This window comes from Tamandua tetradactyla, chromosome 1 (assembly GCF_023851605.1).
Source record: "Tamandua tetradactyla isolate mTamTet1 chromosome 1, mTamTet1.pri, whole genome shotgun sequence".
Classification (NCBI taxonomy): domain Eukaryota; kingdom Metazoa; phylum Chordata; class Mammalia; order Pilosa; family Myrmecophagidae; genus Tamandua; species Tamandua tetradactyla.
Window position 1 is genome coordinate 192,253,589 of NC_135327.1, and position 21,047 is coordinate 192,274,635.

The window sequence follows — 21,047 nt, forward strand, 5'->3', positions numbered from 1 at the left end:
GAAACAAAGGGTAATGGGGTTTTTCAAGGGCTGGGGTTGGTCTGGTAGAATGGCAATGGAGGTTGGTAGAGGGGTTGATCACTGGAATGGGTGAGTGATTGACTAAGTTTGCAATTAGGGCCATTTGGTTCAGAAGTTTGCTCTTACTGTGATTAGGCCATGTGGATCATGGATCTTGCAAGGGCCAGAGGAGAGAGAGAAGGAGGAAAGGGACTCCTGGTTAAGTACCTGTTAGATACCTAGATAGAGTAAGTGCCAGGCTGAAATGGAGGTCAGGGGCCTGGAGCCAAAAGAAGCCTGTCTAAAGTTTAGTCAAGCTAAGGGGAAGTTAATGTAATCTTGGTCACACTGGATATGTAATTCTACTTGAGTCAAAAATCAATCATTTTCTTGTACCAGTAACTGTGCGAGAAGGTAGATACACAGGTTTGAGTGGGACCTTGGTCTCTTCCACCAGATACTCACAGAAAAAAGATGTATGCGTACATGCCCAAGGGATGATATTCAAGGAATGTGAAAGAAAATGTATTGCCCTAATAGTGATGGGAGAAGTGAACATGTGGTTATTTTCCAAAGAGATATGGTCAACAGTAGACTAAAGAGTGTATGAAGTTATGTGAGGAAACAGAAAGCAAATGGTTATAATTAAAATTAACGTTCCTTTTATCCTCAAGGTCAAAATCCAGTTTTACTCATTTATAATCTACTTCTAAAAATGCAAACTCCAGGCTCTCCTGGCACTTGAGACATAGTCAGTCAAGGCCACAGACAGGACCAGGAAGGGGAAACCCAGCCAGTGTCTTGTGTCCCTGCACAAATCTCAGCTTCACATGTACCATATCAGAAACTCTCCTCTCACCCCACTTCCTACTCCGAGTTTGTCCCCTTTATCTGAGTGAATATGTTTGGTCTGAGAATGATCACAAATCCATTTCCTGGTAGTGATTGATGAAATATTTTTTCCTCTACTAATTATGCAATATGGTTTTTAAAAAGAGACCCTCCTTTAATTGTCTTTCTGCTGACATCCTACTGGGTTCATTTTTCAAAATGGTAGCCTGTGATAGTGGAGAAATCCATACACGTTGGAGTTAGCAGTCTCAGGTTCAACTCTTAGCCCTTGGATAATTTGCTTTAAAACATTTGAACCCCAATTTCCTAATCTGTAAAATGGGGATGATAATTCATGATTGGCGTTATGAGGGTAGAATATGATAATTTCAGAAAGCCTTTATTTCAGTGCCTTGTAGTTATTTTAATTGTCATCATCCAGAGGATGTTAATTATAGATCTGATCTAAGCCAGATCTAAGCAAAAGGGAGATTTGGAATATTCTAGCCCTAGAATTTTGAAAAAGAAAAAAATCCTCTCTTTACCAAGTCATGGGTTAGAAATTACTTAACAGGGAGTTTCACTTTCCACAGTTAAAATTAATTGAATCAAACTCTTCTGAATTCCATATTAGTTGGATATTTTAGAAATATCTCATGGCAAATAAAGAGAAAATTGACAATTAAATATGTGAGTAACTCTCCAAGTTTCTATACAATTGTATTTATTCAAATACATATTCATACCCTATCTTTGTTTTTATATCTTCATGTTTTGTAAATTGATACTTGGGTTGGAAAGAAGACTAAGCAAGTACATAGAGAACAGGTATATACTTGGCACTTGCATAATAAAATTGCACTTATTTCTTATAATAAAAAATCTCAGAAATGTTTGAAAAGTTTTTCCTGTCTTTCTATAATACGAAAACTCAGCAGCAGAGACTAATGTCAGATAGCTTCCATTTTTTGCCATAAATTTTACTTTTGGCAAAGAAGTGTGAGACATACAAAGCGAAGTAGAGGCTGGTTTGTCCTCAAAGTCCTCTGGAGCTGCTAAAAATCACAAAGTGTGGAAATACCTTTTTAACATTCCCCAAATGGCAGAAATATCAAACTCCCATTGTTATAGAGAATCTCCATTGGGGTTCAAAGCCTTAAAAGGTTAAAAAAAAAGAAAAAAAGCAGATTTCTGGATTTGAAAAAAAAATTCTTCAAAGAGCAAGAAGCAGTGCTTTCACGGAAAACACAGGAATTTTAAAAAAGCCATGATTGAGGCTTGCTGCTGTCCCATTTATCACGTTTCTCCTGTTAGACTCTTCCTTGTCAGGATCCAGGGAGCAGTGTGTAGAGATGGGCAATTCTCTCAGGCCCGTTTCCGCCTTTGGCAAAGCTCACTGCTTTCACAACGATGGCTGGCTGCCCAAAGGGGCTTGGGAAAGGTGGTTTGTGAAGTCAAACTTTTAAAAACTGTCTATCTTTTTTTTACGCCTCTTGATCTCTCTCTAAGAATTAAAATTTTGTTTCTATGGGTATGTCTCAAAGGAATTTTGTCACAGTTCATGCCTACTTATTGGTTTCTACGAGAACATTTCTGTTAATTAACTACATTGTGACCTTCTGTCAGGAGTGGAAGATACTTGAGTAAGAACAGTGAATCAATGTACAGTAACTAATGTGATACCATCAACATTTTAATGTGCAAGTAGAAAAACACATTATAAAATTAGGGCAATGTTACTTCCATTAGCATAATTTAAAGGTAAACTTTTAACTTTGTAGTTCATATTTGCTATATTTATGAATTCATTCATTCAATAAGTATTTGTTAAGTACCTACTACATCCCAGGTACTATGGAGATACAAGGGTACATAATCAAATTGAGCTTTTCCCTGAAAAAAAAAGATATTTCTGTTTGTTTTAGGGAGCAAGGAAGTAAATCAGTAGTTATGATAATAATTAAAAGTGCTCAGTTTTTATTCAGACTCTACTATATCGCAGGTGTCACTCCAGGCATTTTACATAAATCAGCTCATGCTTACTCTCTAACTACCCTTTGAAGTGGGCATTACCTTTATCTCCATTTTACAATTGAGGAAACGAAGGCACAGAGTGAGTAAATTGCATGCCCAAAGTCATGCAGCTATGAAGTGGCAGACCTGAAGTTTGACCCCAGATATTTTTGCCTGTCCCAGAGTCATTACTCTTAACATTAAACCATTCCACATCTCAGAATAGACAGCAGTGAGAGCAGAGAGAGGGGGCTATTTAATCCTGAGTGGAGTGATTGCTTCCCACGGAATGCAATGCTTTAATTAAATTTGGACAGATGAGCAGGCGTCAGTAAACTGAAGAAGGTAGGGGAAGAACAGAGATTAGCAAAAGAAGAGAACAAAACCACAGAGTAAAGTCGTGAGGGACTGAAGCAAAGGACCGTGGAGGGCACAACCTTTATAACTGCAGTGGGGAGACCAGTGCACTGGGGAGTGGCAGGCAGAGACAGAAAGGCAGGCAAGGGTGGAGCATTCAATGTATGCTGGGCTGGGAGAAGGAGTTAGCTTGTCTTGACACTGAAGTTATGGTGAGCAGAGGAGTAACATAATCAGATCTATACTCACCAGAGAAGATAAGAAATGGGGGCCTGTATTAAGATAGTGCTAGAGAGGATGGAAAGAGAAGACAGCAATGCAGGATTAGACATGTGAGAGATATATAAGACATGGATCATACATTTTAACAAAATGGCAGTGAGGGTTGAGTGGAAGTGAAGATCCTGGAATGAATCTCTTTCTGATGTTGGTGGTTGTATGGATGGGGCACCTTTCATTGAGAAGTATGGTATGTAGGGGCAAAATACAAACTTATATTTTGAGTATTTTTAATTTGGGCATCTGTGAGATAGAAAAGTATACATCCAAGTGGATATAGCTAGAGGGTGCTGCATATACAATCCAGAGCCCAACAGAGAAGTCTGAACTAGAAATACATTTGGGAGTCACCAACACTTAGCCAGCCAACAGGAAGCATCTGATGCCCTCAACATGGATTCGGTCACCCAAGAAAGATGTGTAGGGAGACAAAAGAAGATGTCCAAGAATGAAACCCACAATTAAGGGGTAGAAGAAGAAGAAAAATAGCTTGTAGAAGACTGGCAGGGAGGTAGAAAAACAGTGATATCCCAGAGATCAAATGAAGAAAGAGTTTCAGGAACAAAGAAAGAGTGTGAAATACTGCTGAGAGGCCACTAAAATAGGGGCATAAAGTGTCCATCACGTTATTATGTAGAGGTTATTATAAAAAAAGAAAGACAATCACTGGGGTTAGTAGGGTCTGGGGTCAAGGGAAAGGGGGTTTGTTATTGTTGTTGCTACTTTAAGAAGATAGACAGCATGTGTATATACTAAGAAGAAAAATCCAGTAAAAGAGGAGAAATTGGGAATAGCTGAAGGAGTGAGGTCCCAAGAAAGTGGGAATGAATGAGACCAGAATCAAAATTTCCTGCAAGGGCTGAGGAAAATAGGTCAAAGTAAGTAAGGAGAGCCACTGACTAGCTAGTCCCTTTCCTTATCAGAAAGAAGGATTTTTGCTTTTTGTTGGTTTTTTTGCTCATGTTTGTAGATTTTGCTTCAGTATTTTTGAGATGGCAGTAGGACATTGCTAAAAATATCTATTGGATTGATATCAGAAAATCTGGGCTCTAGACCTGTCTCCAACACTAACAACCATGGCTGTGCCAATTTATTTTTTCAGAGTTACCACTAGGGAAATAGGTTGATGTCTCTAGATCCCTTTTCTGACTAAGAAGTAATCATGACCATTATCCCCATCATCAGGCCACCACTTCCTTAGCACCTGCTATGTGATGGGCAATGTGGTAGGTGCTGGAGATGCTAAGATGAAAGTGAGAGAACTTGATGTCCTCAGCCAGCAAAGCAGAGTAGGGATAAGTAACTTTTATTAAAAGTTTTCTAAGTACCAGGCACTGTTCTAAAACTTTTCAGGTGTTAACTCATGTAGTTTTCACAAACATCCTAAAATTATCCCCATTTTACACATAAGGAAACTGAGGCATGCAGTTTACACAACCAATTCCAGGCATGGTACTTTTTTTTGTTGTTGTTTTTGTTTTTTTTATTAACGGAAAGAAAAAAAAAATTAACACAACATTTAGAAATCATACCATTCTACATATGCACTCAGTAATTCTTAACATCATCACATAGATGCATGATCATCGTTTCTTGGTACATTTGCATCGGTTTAGAGGAACTAGCAACACAACAGAAAAAGATATAAAATGTTAATATAGAGAAAAGAAATAAAAGTAGTAATAATAGTAAAAAAAAAAAAAAAAAAACAACCCTATAGCTCAGATGCAGCTTCATTCAGTGTTTTACCATGATTACTTTACAATTAGGTATTATTGTGCTGTCCATTTTTGAGTTTTTGTATCTAGTCCCATTGCACAGTCTGTATCCCTTCAGCTTCAATTACCCATTATCTTACCCTGTTTCTAACTACTGCTGGACTCTGTTACCAATGACATATTCCAAGTTTATTCTCGAATGTCCGTTCACATCAGTGGGACCATACAGTATTTGTCCTTTAGTTTTTGGCTGGACTCACTCAGCATAATATTCTCTAGGTCCATCCATGTTATTACATGCCTCTTAAGTTTATCTTGTCTTAAAGCTGCATAATATTCCATCGTATGTATATACCACAGTTTGTTTAGCCATTCTTCTGTTGATGGACATTTTGGCTGTTTCCATCTCTTTGCAATTGTAAATAACGCTGCTATAAACATTAGTGTGCAAATGTCCGTTGGTGTCTTTGCCCTTAAGTCCTTTGAGTAGATACCTAGCAATGGTATTGCTGGGTCGTATGGCAATTCTATATTCAGCTTTTTGAGGAACCGCCAAACTGCCTTCCACAGTGGTTGCACCATTTGACATTCCCACCAATAGTGGATAAGTGTGCCTCTTTCTCCACATCCTCTCCAGCACTTGTCATTTTCTGTTTTGTTGATAATGGCCATTCTGGTGGGTGTGAGATGATATCTCATTGTGGTTTTGATTTGCATTTCTCTGATGGCCAGGGACATTGAGCATCTCTTCATGTGCCTCTTGGCCATCCGTATTTCCTCTTCTGGTAGGTGTCTGTTCAAGTCTTTTTCCCATTTTGTAATTGGGTTGACTATCTTTTTGTTGTTGAGTTGAACAATCTCTTTATAAATTCTGGATACTGGACCTTTATCTGATATGTCATTTCCAAATATTATCTCCCATTGTGTAGGCTGTCTTTCTACTTTCTTGATGAAGTTCTTTGATGCACAAAAGTGTTTAATTTTGAGGAGCTCCCATTTATTTATTTATTTCTTCAGTGCTCTTGCTTTAGGTTTAAGGTCCATAAAACCACCTCCAGTTGTAAGATTCATAAGATATCTCCCTACATTTTCCTCTAACTGTTTTATGGTCTTAGACCTAATGTTTAGATCTTTGATCCATTTTGAGTTAACTTTTGTATAAGGTGTGAGATACGGGTCTTCTTTCATTCTTTTACATATGGATATCCAGTTCTCTAGGCACCATTTATTGAAGAGACTGTTCTGTCCCAGGTGAGTTGGCTTGACTGCCTTATCAAAGATCAAATGTCCATAGATGAGAGGGTCTATATCTGAGCACTCTGTTCGATTCCATTGGTCGATATATCTATCTTTATGCCAATACCATGCTGTTTTGACCACTGTGGCTTCATAATATGCCTTAAAGTCAGGCAGCGCGAGACCTCCAGCTTCGTTTTTTTTCCTCAAGATGTTTTTAGCAATTCGGGGCAACCTGCCCTTCCAGATAAATTTGCTTATTGGTTTTTCTAATTCTGAAAAATAAGTTGTTGGGATTTTGATTGGTATTGCATTGAATCTGTAGATCAGTTTAGGTAGGATTGACATCTTAATTATATTTAGTCTTCCAATCCATGAACACGGTATGCCCTTCCATCTATTTAGGTCTTCTGTGATTTCTTTTAGCAGTTTTTTGCAGTTTTCTTTATATAGGTTTTTTGTCTCTTTGGTTAAATTTATTCCTAGGTATTTTATTCTTTTAGTTGTGATTGTAAATGGGATTCGTTTCTTGATTTCCCCCTCAGCTTGTTCATTACTAGTGTATAGAAATGCTACAGATTTTTGAATGTTGATCTTGTAACCTGCTACTTTGCTGTACTCATTTATTAGCTCTAGTAATTTTGTTGTGGATTTTTCTGGGTTTTTTACGTATAGTAAAAACAAACAGTGATAGTTTTACTTCTTCCTTTCCAATTTTTATGCCTTGTATTTCTTTTTCTTGTCTAATTGCTTTGGCTAGAATTTCCAACACAATGTTGAATAATAGTGGTGATAGTGGACATCCTTGTCTTGTTCCTGATCTTAGGGGGAAAGTTTTCAATTTTTCCCCATTGAGGATGATATTAGCTATGAGTTTTTCATATATTCCCTCTATCATTTTAAGGAAGTTCCCTTGTATTCCTATCTTTTGAAGTGTTTTCAACAGGAATGGATGTTGAATCTTGTCAAATGCCTTCTCTGCATCAATTGAGATGATCATGTGATTTTTCTGCTTTGATTTGTTGATGTAGTGTATTACATTAATTGATTTTCTTATGTTGAACCATCCTTGCATACCTGGGATGAATCCTACTTGGTCATGATGTATAATTCTTTTAATGTGTTGTTGGATACGATTTGCTAGAATTTTATTGAGGATTTCTGCATCTATATTCATTAGAGAGATTGGTCTGTAGTTTTCTTTTTTTGTAATATCTTTGCCTGGTTTTGGTATGAGGGTGATGTTGGCTTCATAGAATGAATTAGGTAGTTTTCCCTCCACTTCGATTATTTTGAAAAGTTTGAGGAGAGTTGGTACTAATTCTTTCTGGAATGTTTGATAGAATTCACATGTGAAGCCGTCTGGTCCTGGACTTTTCTTTTTAGGGAGCTTTTGAATGACTAATTCAATCTCTTTACTTGTGATTGGTTTGTTGAGGTCATCTATTTCTTCTTGAGTCAAAGTTGGTTGTTCATGTCTTTCCAGGAACCCATCCATTTCCTCTAAATTGTTGTATTTATTAGTGTAAAGTTGTTCATAGTATCCTGTTATTACCTCCTTTATTTCTGTGAGGTCAGTAGTTATGTCTCCTCTTCCATTTCTGATCTTATTTATTTGCATCCTCTCTCTTCTTCTTTTTGTCAATCTTGATAAGGGCCCATCAATCTTATTGATTTTCTCACAGAACCAACTTCTGGTCTTATTGATTTTCTCTATTGTTTTCATGTTTTCAATTTCATTTATTTCTGCTCTGATCTTTGTTATTTCTTTCCTTTTGCTTGCTTTGGGATTAGTTTGCTGTTCTTTCTCCAGTTCTTCCAAGTGAACAGTTAATTCCTGCAGTTTTGCCTTTTCTTCTTTTCTGATATAGGCATTTAGGGCAATAAATTTCCCTCTTAGCACTGCCTTTGCTGCATCCCATAAGTTTTGATATGTTGTGTTTTCATTTTCATTTGCCTTGAGGTATTTACTAATTTCTATTGCAATTTCTTCTTTGACCCACTCGTTGTTTAAGAGTGTTGTTGAGCCTCCACGTATTTGTGAATTTTCTGGCATTCCGCCTATTATTGATTTCCAACTTCATTCCTTTATGATCCGAGAAAGTGTTGTGTATGATTTCAATCTTTTTAAATTTGTTAAGACTTGCTTTGTGACACAGCATATGGTCTATCTTTGAGAATGATCCATGAGCACTTGAGAAAAAGGTGTATCCTGCTGTTGTGGGATTTAATGTCCTATAAATGTCTGTTAAGTCTAGCTCCTTTATAGTAATATTCAGATTCTCTATTTCTTTGTTGATCGTCTGTCTAGATGTTCTGTCCATTGATGAGAGTGGGGAATTGAAGTCTCCAACTATTATGGTATTTGTGTCTATTTCCTTTTTCTGTGTTTGCAGTGTATTCCTCACGTATTTTGGGGCATTCTGGTTCGGTGCGTAAATATTTATGATTGTTATGTCTTCTTGTTTAATTGTTCCTTTTATTAGTAGATACTGTCCTTCTTTGTCTCTTTTAACTGTTTTACATTTGAAGTCTAACTTGTTGGATATTAGTATAGCCACTCCTGCTCTTTTCTGGTTGTTGTTTGCATGAAATATCTTTTCCTAACCTTTCACTTTCAACCTATGTTTATCTTTGGGTCTAAGATGTGTTTCCTGTAGACAGCATATAGAAGGATCCTGTTTTTTAATCCATTCTGCCATTCTATGTCTTTTGATTGGGGAATTCAGTCCATTAACATTTAGTGTTATTATTGTTTGGATAATATTTTCCTCTACCATTTTGCCTTTTGTATTATATATATCATATCTGACTTTCCTTCTTTCTACACTCTTCTCCATACCTCTCTCTTCTGTCTTTTCGGTTCTGACTCTAGTGCTCCCTTTAGTATTTCTTGCAGAGCTGGTATCTTGGTCACAAATTCTCTCAGTGACTTTTTGTCTGAGAATGTTTTAATTTCTCCCTCATTTTTGAAGGACAATTTTGCTGGATATAGGAGTCTTGGTTGGCAGTTTTTCTCTTTTAGTATTTTAAATATATCATCCCACTGTCTTCTAGCTTCCATGGTTTCTGCTGAGAAATCTACACATAGTCTTATTGGGTTTCCCTTGTATGTGATGGATTGTTTTTCTCTTGCTGCTTTCAAGATCCTCTCTTTCTCTTTGACTTCTGACATTCTAACTAGTAAGTGTCTTGGAGAACGCCTATTTGGGTCTAATCTCTTTGGGGTGCACTGTACTTCTTGGATCTGTAATTTTAGGTCTTTCATAAGAGTTGGGAAATTTTCAGTGATAATTTCTTCCATTAGTTTTTCTCCTCCTTTTCCCTTCTCTTCTCCTTCTGGGACACCCACAACACGTATATTTGTGCGGTTCACATTGTCCTTGAGTTCCCTGATACCCTGTTCAAATTTTTCCATTCTTTTCCGGATAGTTTCTGTTTCTTTTTGGAATTCAGATGTTCCATCCTCCAAATCACTAATTCTATCTTCTGTCTCTTTAAATCTATCATTGTAGGTATCCATTGTTTTTTCCATCTTTTCTACTTTATCCTTCACTTCCATAAGCTCTGTGATTTGTTTTTTCAGTTTTTCTATTTCTTCTTTTTGATCAGCCCATGTTTTCTTCATGTCCTCCCTCAATTTATCGATTTTGTTTTTGAAGAGGTTTTCCATTTCTGTTCATATATTCAGCATTAGTTGTTTCAGCTCCTGTATCTCATTTGAACTATTGGTTTGTTCCTTTGACTGGGCCATATTTTCAATCTTCTGAGCGTGATCTGTTATCTTCTGCTGGCGTCTGGGCATTTAGTCAGATTTCCCTGGGTGTTGGACCCCACAGGTTGAAAGATTTTTCTGTGAAATCTCTGGGTTCTGTTTTTCTTATCCCGCCCAGTAGGTGGCGCTCGTGGCACACGTTTGTCTACGGGTTCCACCGTGAAAGTTGCTGTGGGTCCTTTAACTCTGGAAAACTCTCGCCGTAGGGGAGGTTCGGCAGCCGAAGCATCTTGGAAGAGTGCCAGCTGGCCCGGGGGTCCGAACGCGGGGAGGGTCGCCAGCGCCGCAGCACGGGAGAGCGCCCGACCGAATTTCCTAGTCGGCCCGGGGCGCCAAGCGTGGTGGGAGGGCGCCAGCTGTCGCAGCCCGGAGAGTGCACTGTTCCCAGCTGGACCGGGGAGTCACGTGTTTGGAAGGGACCCCCCGGTCACCGTTCTCCACAGTCTGGGGATTTCCGACCCAACTCTCACAGTTGGTCCGGGGGGCCTCGCGTGGTGGGGGCGCCAGCCGCCACAGCCCAAGGGGACCGCCTGCCCAATTCTGCCAGCTGGCCTGGGAAGGAGAAAGGGAGGGACTCCAGCCGCTTGCCGTCCCGCCCAGGATAGCCCGCGCCCCTCGGTGATCTCACCGGAGCTGGTTCTCCCAGACAGTCAGCCATTCCAGGATGGGGTACGCCGTCCCTTTGATCTCCGTCATGGCTCTGGGAGCTGCTCTGTATTGTCTCCACTCCCCCAGTAGCTGTTCTGGAGGAGGAAAGGTGAGGGTGGCAAGGCTGTCGAGGCCGGTGGCGGAGTAGCCGGTGAAGGTGGAAGAGGGCACGGTGGCGGTTGGAGAGCCGCCGGAGCAGGAGGGAGAAGAGGGCGGCAGACAAAGAGGGGAGAGGAGGGCGGGCGGGCCAGCTGCTGCGGGGCGTGGGCCCAGGCATGGTACTTTTGATCATTAAGATATAAAATGTTAATTATAATGATAGGCCTAAGATACTACAAACATTCAGAAGAGAGGTGCACAGCCCACCTTGGGAGTAAAAGGAAAGAAGCAATATCTGAGCTAGGTCACAAAGAGCGGTCAAAGAAGTTAACTATATGGAGGAGGAGGGGGAAAGAAGTCTAGGAGGAGGAGACCAATGCGATGCAAAGAATAAGAATGGGGAGCAAATAATGGGGTGTTCAGGAAACTGCAAGCCTTTGGTATTATAAGAGTATGAAATTTGAGACAGGTTTTAGAGATGTTTAATTAACTCTCCAGTCTGATTCTAAATATACAGTGCTCTAGATCTTTCAACAAGTAGTTATTGAGTACCTACTATATATGTGCCAAAGAGGAACAAAAAATGAATAAGACATGGCCCCATTCCAGAAGATTATAGACTCTAGTGAGAGAGACAAGAATATAGACAATATCTTAGATAAGATTAAATGAATATTAGAGGTATAAGCAATATGCTGTGTTTACACTGATAAGGTCGCAATTATTTATGACTGGAGAATAAGAAAAGGTTTCTTAGAGATGATACTGTTCTAACTGGTCCTAAAACTAAATGGGGAATGGGAAAGAACAATTTCAGATTCAGGACACCAAAGAAAATACTACAGGGTCATAAATGGCATGGACACATCAGAAAGGTCTGATTCCATCATACACCATCGCAGAAAGGAATTCACAACATTTTTACCATTGTATCTAAGGGAACAGCTTGATATCTCTAGACCCCTTTTCCAACCAAGATAGTAATCATAACCATGAGCCCATCATCAGGCCACCACTTCCTCCATGCTGCATGGTAAGTGCTAAAAATGCATTTGCTGAATGGATGAAATGAATGAATGAGATTCCAGTCCAAATGGAGAACCATGGAAAATCTGGGGGGAATGGAGAAGGTGATCACCACAACTGAGAGTCTGTTGATCAAAATGAAGACAAAGAATACATTTAAAAATGGAAGGACAGATCATGACTGGTGAAATTTCAGAGATCAGTACTTCACAGGAAAGCAGTTCGGGTGAGAGGAGGGCTAAGAACCATGTGACAACTGTACAAATACTATTCTAGGTTGTATGAAAAGACTGTGGAGAAAGTCAAGAAACTGAAAGCCACAGTGCTGGCTGAGTCATTCAAATCACTGTTGAGGTATGTTTTAGTTTGCAAACTGCCAGAGTACGATATACCAGAAACAGAATGGCTTTTAAAAAGGAGAATTTATTAAGTTGCAAGTTTACAGTTCTAAGGCTGTGAAAATGTCCAAATTAGGGCAAAGCTATGAAATGTCCAAATTAACGCACTCACAAGAGGTTACATTCACTCAAGAAAGGCCGATGAAGTTTGGGGTTTCACTCTCAGCTGGAAGGGCACATGGTAAAGTCTGCTAGCTTTCTCTCCAGGCTTCTTGTTTCATAAAGATCCCCTGGGGGTCATTTTCCTTCTTCATTTCCAAAGGTCTCTGGCTTGTATGGGCTCTGTTGATTCTGGTTCCTCAGGTGGCTCTAAAGCTTTTTTCAAAAATGGTTCCCTCTTGAAGGGCTCCAGTAAGCAACCCACCTTGAGTGGGTAGAGACACATCTCCATGGAAACCATCTAATCAAAAGTTACCACTCACGACTGGGTGGGTCACATCACCATGGAAACAATTGAAGAGATACCACCCAGCAATACTGAATGAGGATTAAAGAACTTGGCTTTTGTGGGGTTCATTACAGATTCAAACCGGCACAAGGTGGCTCAGGTGATGGCAAGGGATAGAATGGAGAGGGAACCTGGGAGCCATGTGTAACTATGTTGCAAACAATGACAGCATGGGGAGAGGACACATGGCTGAATGAAAGTTCTGGTACCATAGAATGCGAGGAGCACTACAAAGTGAACAGTAGACCCAGCTACCTTCCTGGCCCAAGACGTGGGTCACTGGAAAAAGGAGCTGCAGTGCAGTTGGCTGTACATCAGATTCCCTTTGCAGTGGACTGTAGTCTGAGGAAGAGAGCATTTGATGAGAAATAGTGACCAGAGAGTTTTTCTTTTTATTTACGACTTTATGAGATTGGGGCATAGTGGGAAATTTTTGACAAGATGCCCACTGGGTAGTAAACATTCAATAAAAGCACCCAGAAATTATTGTAATACTTTAGCTAAGCTTCCATGTTAACCAAAATTTGAGCTTTTTCAGGTATCACAATGACTGGAGAAAATATTTATATTTAATTGAAGCAGGTATATCTTCACGAAAATGTGGAGGCAGCAGTCAAATATCTTACTAATCTTAGGAAAGAGTATTAAGGAAAAACTGTCATTTTCCAAGATGTAGCTTTCCATGGTACCCATGCTTAAAAAAGTCACAGAGGGAAATGTTCTGCAATATAGAGAAACTGATGAATCAGAAGAAGTAAACTAATGGCAATGTATCTTCCACTATTTCAGAAGAAACAACTTTTTATATTAAAAGATTTTCAGTTACGTGGACATGAGGAATGTCTGATTCTACTTAATTGAGCAGATGTGCTATTGGAATATTAGTTTTTTTATTTTTTTAATAATTTGAGTTTTTATTAATACCAATCAGGCGTGAGCTCCTGGATTTTTCCTTTTAACTATCCAAGCCAATTTAGGTTATCAACATAGATGTAGGAAGAATTTTAGTGTTCCCACTACTTTGCAAGACTGAGAAGACAGTTATGTAAAGATATGGCACAGGTGTCCTAGGATTTTAAAAAGGAACTTTAGAATAGGCTACCCTCTGTATATGGGAAATTACCCAAGTTACCTTAGAGTTTACCCATATCTTTAATCCTAGCTCCTGTTCTGGAAATTTCCAGAAGTGGAATTCCTCCTAATCTGTCCAGACAGATTTCTCTCTCCCCTACAGAGCTGGTCATCCTGCCTTTCTTTTCCCACATTCCGAAGGCAACTTTAGAAGACCTCCCAGCTCTTCTGACCAACCCTTCCACACAGCAACCTTCGTGGGCATTATTTAATCTGTATCACTCAGCATTTCCTTTCTTCTCACTCATGAAGACGGTGAGCTCACTCTGCTTGTACTCCCTCAGATGAATAGGGATACTTCCCTTTGAAGTACACCCTCCTGGTAGTAGTTCCTTTGCCTCTGACTCAGATCCTGGACTCTAAGCATTAAGGGGTGGGATCCTACCAGCCACATACAGGGGGTTTGCCCCTTTTGTGGAGCTTAACTTCTGCTCTGGAAACAGGTAATATCCTGCTCCTCGAGATCTCTGTCCAGGTCTGGTGTTCTTTGAAGTTCCCTCTTAGTTCTAGCTTTTTGCATAGTCAAATCAAAGGCATTTTAAGGCAATAAAAAGAAAGTAAACATCTGGAGGTAGGATTCTCACACAGAACACAGTGTATACTACATTATGGTACATCCTCTTTCCATTTATATGAAGTTCAGTATTCAGGGATAGATTCAAAGTAATCTACAGGGATAGAAGTCAGAATAGTAGCTTCTACGTGGGATAGGGAATAGTAACTGTGAGAGTAAACAAAAGAAACCTCAGGAGTGGTGGAAATGTTATAATCCAAGGTGTGATTATAGATGTAGAAATTTATCCAATGTACGATTGTATTTATTTAATATAATAAATTTATACTATATAAAAGAATTAAATTTAATCCATGGAGTGATTATATGTAGAAATCTCCAGATGTATATGTAAGATTTATATACTTTACTGTAGGTAAATTATATCTCGGTTAAAAGATGGAAAAAGTTTTTTAAAAACAACCCTACTTTAAGAAAATCTTGAATGATTCAATACTAACAAAATTCAATAAACACTTGGTTTTTAAAAAGAGAGATAGTAACCAGGATGCTAGGCTAACAGACCCAAGCCAAGTCTCTGAATCTTTCCAGACCTCATCATGTTCACTTATAGAATAAGAAGGTTGGATTAGATACTCTGTAAATTCTCTCCCAACATTTGCAGTTCTATAAAACTGTGTGAGATCATCAGTTCCAGTGTGGTTTATCATATCCCATCCTGAGTGAACTCATAATCAAGCAGCATCTTAACTTTTCCTGCCATGATTCTAAATCCTCCTAAAGATAATGGAAGGAGGGCTGGACAAGAATGGAGAACATCTGCTTCAAATACTTTAGGTCAGCATACGTGATTAAACTAAATGTAATCCGGTGGTTTCCTAAAAATATTGGTCACTAGTCATAATTCTACTTAAGATCTATCAGAATGCCCCAGAGGTATCTCAAATTCAACATGCCAAAATTAAAATTCATCAACTTCACCCCAAACTATACCTTTCTCTTTTGCTCCCCTTCTTAGTCAATGCCATCACCATCTTCCTCATTGCCCAAGTTAGAAAGCTCAAGCTCATATTTAATATTTCACTAACCCCCATATGAAATAGACTGTTTGTCTTGATATAATGCTGTATTTTTAAAATAAAGAAATGCTTTTCCTCCTGTAAGTTATCACTCCAGCACAACCCACAGAAAGCATCTCTTCCAACAAATGGACCATAGATCCAAATGCAATGACCACCTCTCAATCAAATTCCTCTCCCTATTTCATCACCCACAAGATGGTTCCTGTAGTTGAAGTACCCTGGATAATTTTTTGGAACTGCCGATAAATTGTCTGCCTCCCTCCAGTCCCTTTCTCCTGATATCTACCCTTCCCAATGATGTCAGGTTTTTATAGACCTGGTTCTGTCACTCCTTTCATTAAAAACCATAATGGTTTCTCATTGCCTTACAAGACAGAGTTCAATTGCATATTCTTGATAAGCGATTCAAGGCTTTATCTTAATTGTTCAATCTTTCCACTACATCTAAACTTTGCCCCTCAGTCACCAGCAAGCACCCTGTTCCCATGCGTTAGCCACCTCCAACTATTTAATATTCTCTGGACATCAACCACTCTTTCTTACAACTTACAGTGCCTTTACCTCAATTTTCTCTCTCCTATTGCAATTCTTCCCACACAAGAGTTTTTTTTTTTTTACTTCATTCCAACTTAAAATATACAGTGTAAATAAGGCAAAAGCCTCTCATTAACATACAATTTCCTGCAAAATACCAAACTTCTACAAGACAATTAATTTGATGCATTGCCTGGAAAATAATAAATATCCATCTTATAGAAAAGTCTTCATATAGTGTGTGTCTGAATAGAGTATAAGTTATGTGTTATTACTATAGACAAATGCTAAAATTTCATAAGGATATGTTTTCTAATGGAAACTGTGCCACTTATCTTCCATCTCACACTTTCTGATTCTAATATTTTCTGCATTACTTATTGTTTTTAGTAAGTCAAAAAATCTTTCCTTTCAAAAAGATGGCATGTTAAAGTGTCAATATGACCAATCACTAGAATCATCCTGCCTATGAACAGCCAGAAAAAATTAGATATTCTAAGAAAGAAGAAGTATAAGAAGCTTAAATTTAGCATTCTGAGTCTGAAACAGAGATGGGAGAAAGAGTGTGCCATAGCTTTGCAATAAAAAGCACATGAATTTGTGAGAAAAGCATAAACACTTACATATATATGAATTTAAGGTTATAATAAGAGTAGGTCTATTACATCTGCCATTCTAGAAGCTAGGAGTATCTCCATAGGCTCAGTAATTTCATAAAAAACAAATGCCCCTAAAAGAAAGAGTTGGTGCCAAAGTCAGTTAGTGTGGGTTACTAATGCTGGAGAATTGATTCAACTAAGGATGACCCTTGGGACCAATTAATCCAAAGCTGGTCAAAAAAGATACAATGAATCAGGGAGCAGAGCTTCATTTAAATACAGTGAGTGACTGGAGCAGACTACTTGAAATAGTTCAAAACCCAGGAATATCTCAAAGGACCACAGTCAACTGTGCACAGAGCAACACTGCTTTTTACAAGCCATCAGACATACACCTAAATTAAAACAGGTAATAAAACATTGGCAAACTGGATGTCAGCAGGAACGCTTAGAGAAATGATTTTTTGCAAGGGAAGAATTCAGGAGTTATCTTTTTAAATAATATTTTGCTTGAATTACAAGATAAGTTTTAATAGCACTGAGGAACTTTAAGAAGAAAAAATGAAACACAAAGGTTGGTATGAAATCTAATGTACAATATGGGACTAGAGTCATAACTAGAAAATATTCTTAAATACATTCAGAAAAGAAAGGCTCGCTTCTGTTTATCTCATATTGATGTCATTTTCCACATGTTGGTACTTTCTGATTGACAGTAGACTTGTGTTCCAGAAGTTTCTGAGCCAGTTGTTCAGAACCTGGACTATATTTTTCTAGAAACACAATATTATAATTGACACTAATATTCCACGGTTAAACAAAAGAGCTTTTTTTTCTTTGGGTATAGCTGAAAAATAGAACTGCACATGCCAGTTTGAGTTCTGTGTCCTAGGTTCTGAAGGTCATTCAGTATAGAATAGAAATGTTGAAATTCAAAAAAGAATTTCTTTCCACACTTCTGAATGTGGAGCTTCTCTTTGGCAAACTTCTCAGTAGGGAAGGTTTGCATTTACCCTTCTAGTATTCAAAGCACAATCCTCCCTCTCCTTTCTTTAGGACCTCACTTTGGTGGGGTTTGTAAAGGGGAAGGTTTAGACTTCCACAGAAGCATTTACCAGTCCAAAGGTATGGTGGGGCTCCCAGCCACTCATCTTTGCTTTAAAACATGTTTCTAGTTTTGCAACATACATATATATATATATACATTATACTAATGCTGGAGAATTGATTCAACTAAGGATGACCCTTGGGACCAATTAATCCAAAGCTGACCAAAAAGAATACAATAAATCAGGGAGCAGAGCTTCATTTAAATACAGTGAGTGACTGGAGTAGTCTACAGTGTATATATATATATGTATATATATATATATGTATGTTATATATATGTATAACATCCTAATATATATATATATATATATCGCATATATATAAGGATGTTATATAACAAAAAATATATATATTAGGATGTTATATAACAAAAAGATGTTATATATAAATATAAATACCATTACAAAGATGGTAGTGGAATATGACCATTACAACATAATTCATCCCTTCTAAATCCAACAGTCTAAAAGGGAGGATCCTCTGGTCAATTTTTTTTAATTTTTTTTTAATTTTTGACTTTTTTTATTGTACAGTATAACATATATACAAAGCAAAGATACAAAAAAAGCAATAGTTTTCAAGTACTCTTCAACAAGTAGTTACAGGACAGATCCCAGAGTTTGTTATGGGCTATCATACGATCCTCTCATATTTTTCCTTCTAGCTGTACAAGAATATAGGAGGCTGGAGGGCCTAAATATTTTTTTATCACAATTGACTTTTTTTCCTTCTTTTTTTGTGAAAAATAATATATATACAAAAAAGCTATAAATTTCAAAGCATATACCCGCAATTAGTTGTAGAACATATTTCAGAGTTTGACATGGGTTATAATTACACAATTTTAGGTTTTTACTTCTAGCTGTTCTGAAATATTGGACACTAAAAAAGATATCAATTTAATGACTCAGCATTCATATTCATTTGTTAAATCCTATCCTCTCTGTATAACTCCACCATCACCTTTGAGCTTTCCATCCCTCTCTTTAGGAGTGTTTGGGCTATGGCCATTCTGAATTTTTCATAATGGAAGGGTCTGTCACTATTATGGGGTAGGGAGATGGAATGGTCTGATATTCTGGAGAGTCTGAGCTGGGTTTCAGGATTATCTGGACCAGGGACCCATCTGGAGGTTGTAGGTTTCTGGAAAGTTACTCTAGTGCTTTGAACCCTTGTGGAATCTTATATATTGTCCTAGGTATTTTTTAAGATTGGCTGGAATGGTCCTGGTTGGGGGTTGGCAGGTTATGATAGGTAGCAAGGTCTACCTGAAGCTTGTGTGAGAGCAACAAGCTCTCACACAAGTCTAGAGTAGCCTCTTGACTCTACTTGAACTCTCTCTGGCACTGATACTTTATTATTTTATTGATTTATACTTCTTTTCCTCCTTTTGGTCAGGATGGAATTGTTGGTCCCATGGTGCCAGGTCTGAATTTTTTTTAATATTTTTATTGATAAAAGTTAACATACAAATTCAAACATTCTTAACATACAGACATTCTATACATGGTGTATAATCAGTGGCTCACAATGTCAGCACATAGTTGTGTATTCATCTCCATGATCATTTTTTTTTAACATTTGCATCACTCCAGAAAAAGAAATAAAGAGAAAAGAAAAAACTTGTATATACAATACCCCTTACCCCTCCCTCTCATTAACCACTACTATTTCCATCTACCCAATTTATTTTAACCTTTGTTCCCCCTATCTTTTGTTTACGTTTTATCCATATTTTTAACTCATCTGTCTATACCCTAGATAAAGGAGCATCAGACACAAGGTTTTCACAATCACACAATCACAGTGTAATAGGTTTATATATATCATTATACAATCATCTTCAAGAAACAAGGCTACTGGAACACAGCTCGACAGTTTCAGGTACTTCCCTCTAGCCACTCCAATACACCTTAAATTAAAAAGGAGAGATCTGTATAATGTGTCAGAATAACCTCCAGGATAACCTCTTGACTCTGTTTGAAATCTCTCAACTACTGACACTTTATTTTGTCTCATTTCTCTCTTCCCTTTTTGGTCAAGAAGGTTTTCTTGATCCTTTGATGCTGGGTATCATCTCATCCTGTTATTTTTGTCCCACATTGTCAAGGAGATTTACATACCTGGGAGTCATGCCCCATGTGGAAAGGGAAGGCAGTGAGTTCACTTGCCCCATGTTGGCTTAGAGAGAGAGAGGCCACATCTGAGCAACAAAGAGGTTCTATGGGGGTGACCGTTAGGCCTAATTTTAAGTAGGATAAGCCTATCCTTTGCAGGAATAAGTTTCAGAGGGACAAAGCTCAAGATTGAGGGCCCAGCCTATTGATTTGGTTGCAAAAATATCAGAAATTCTCCAAATGGGTAAGTTGAGTATTTCCTCCTTTCTCCCTATTCTCCCAAGAGGACTTTGCAAATACTTCTTTATTCACTGTCCAGATCACTGTGGGTTATATAGGGGTGTCACGCTAACCTGGACAAACCAGCAAAATCACATGCCCTATTCAAGATTCCATGTACTTATGGCGTTCAATTAAACTGACTTTATGAGTTAAATTAGGAAATGCACTTCCCAAAATATAAATTTTGTACCCAATAAACATCTCTCCCTTTAGTCTCACACAGTTGAAGTGAGTTGAAGTTTTAAAATATGGGTGATATCATCCTTTACCCAGCCTTCTGATATACCTTAGTCCTATCCAGATCAGCTTCGTTCATATCTGTTTTCTGATGTCTGATCACTTTTTCAGTTTTTTAAGCAGTTCCTGTATGGGGTACTGCTCACTTTCATAGCTTCAGAGCTCTAACTCTGAGTCTCAGGTGTAAATACCTGAAGTTTCTGGAAAGACCAAGTTATATACAAGCAGCTCAGTATCTCAGAATTTAGAATTAACAGCTAACACCTCCTGAATATCTATGATTGCTGTAAGAGTTTACAATCTAAGACCCGTTACAATAAACCCCAACCTAGTAACCTGTGCTCTTGACTTTAGTTCACCGAATTTTTATGTTATAGTTAGTCCATATGATTGAGGCATGAAAATATTTGTCTTTTTGCTTCTGACATTTCATTCAACATACAGCTCTTAAGGTTCATTCATCTAGCTTCATGCCTTACAACTTCATTCCTTCTTGTGCTGATCAGTAGTCCATTGTATGTATACACCATAGTTCTGCCTTCCTTTCCTCAGTCATTGTACCCTTAGGCCAGCTCCATTCATCGTGGATCAAGAACACTGCCACCAGAAACAC

The 21,047-nt window shown here is 38.2% G+C and overlaps 1 protein-coding gene across 1 annotated transcript in view; it reads left to right on the top strand.

Moving 5' to 3' along the window:
• The window catches only part of CNTNAP2 (contactin associated protein 2), a 1,376,829-nt gene that overhangs the window by 1,117,576 nt on the left and 238,206 nt on the right, over positions 1-21,047 (top strand). The gene's annotated exons all lie outside the window — the stretch shown is intronic.